Raw genomic sequence first — 871 nt, forward strand, 5'->3', positions numbered from 1 at the left:
AAAAGTTGCCTTGGTCGGGGTGTCTCTTCACAGCAATACCACAGTAACCAAGACAGGCTGGCTGGTGGAGTACTCCCTTAGCGTGCACAAGGTCCTGGATAAGCACTACCATTGCATAAACTGAGCTTGGCAGCACATGCCTGAAAACTCTGAACTCAGGGAGTTGAGGCAGGAGGATCAGGATTTCAAGGTCTTCCTTTGCTATGGAGCTTAAGACTGACCTAAAATACACGAAGCACTGTTTATAAATAAATAAATAACTCCCCCCACCTTATCCAAGTAATGCTACCAAGTGACCCTGAACTTTGATGATCATGAAGGGTCAAAGCTCAAGTACTCAACTGCCATTCTTCCAGCTGGTCCAGGGTCCTTTCTGAATAGAAGAGAAAGGGACATGACTGCTCCTAAGTATGGTGGAGAAGGTTTATTATAAACATGTGGGAGAGCATAGCCAGAGACAGGGACATCTGGGGAAGTCCAGAGTGGACAGGACCCTGAGCCATGTGGAGAGATGGGGAGGGGAGGCAAGGGAAAGGGGAGAGAAGGGAATCGGGTGCAGCAGCCCAGAGGCCCAAAGACAAGGAGCAAACAAAATGGTTGGATTATATAGGGAAGGACAGCCCAGCCCAGCCCCCTTGGCTGGAGAGTTCAGGGTAGGGGTAGAGTAAGGTACCAGTATGCAGAACTCTCTCCTCATCTCTAGGAAATGGGAGTACTCGGAGAAGACTGGGTAGAGATTCTGTGTCACCTCCCCTGTCCCTCTAATCTCAGCTGGCTTGGAGTGAGCCGGGATGTGTGAAGACCCTGAGCATCTAGCGTCCCCAGAGACAGGTCACATCTGAAGAAGGACCACGTGGATTCAAAGGTGACA

The sequence above is a fragment of the Mus caroli genome, chromosome 4 (assembly GCF_900094665.2).
Source record: "Mus caroli chromosome 4, CAROLI_EIJ_v1.1, whole genome shotgun sequence".
NCBI classification, from domain to species: Eukaryota; Metazoa; Chordata; class Mammalia; order Rodentia; family Muridae; genus Mus; species Mus caroli.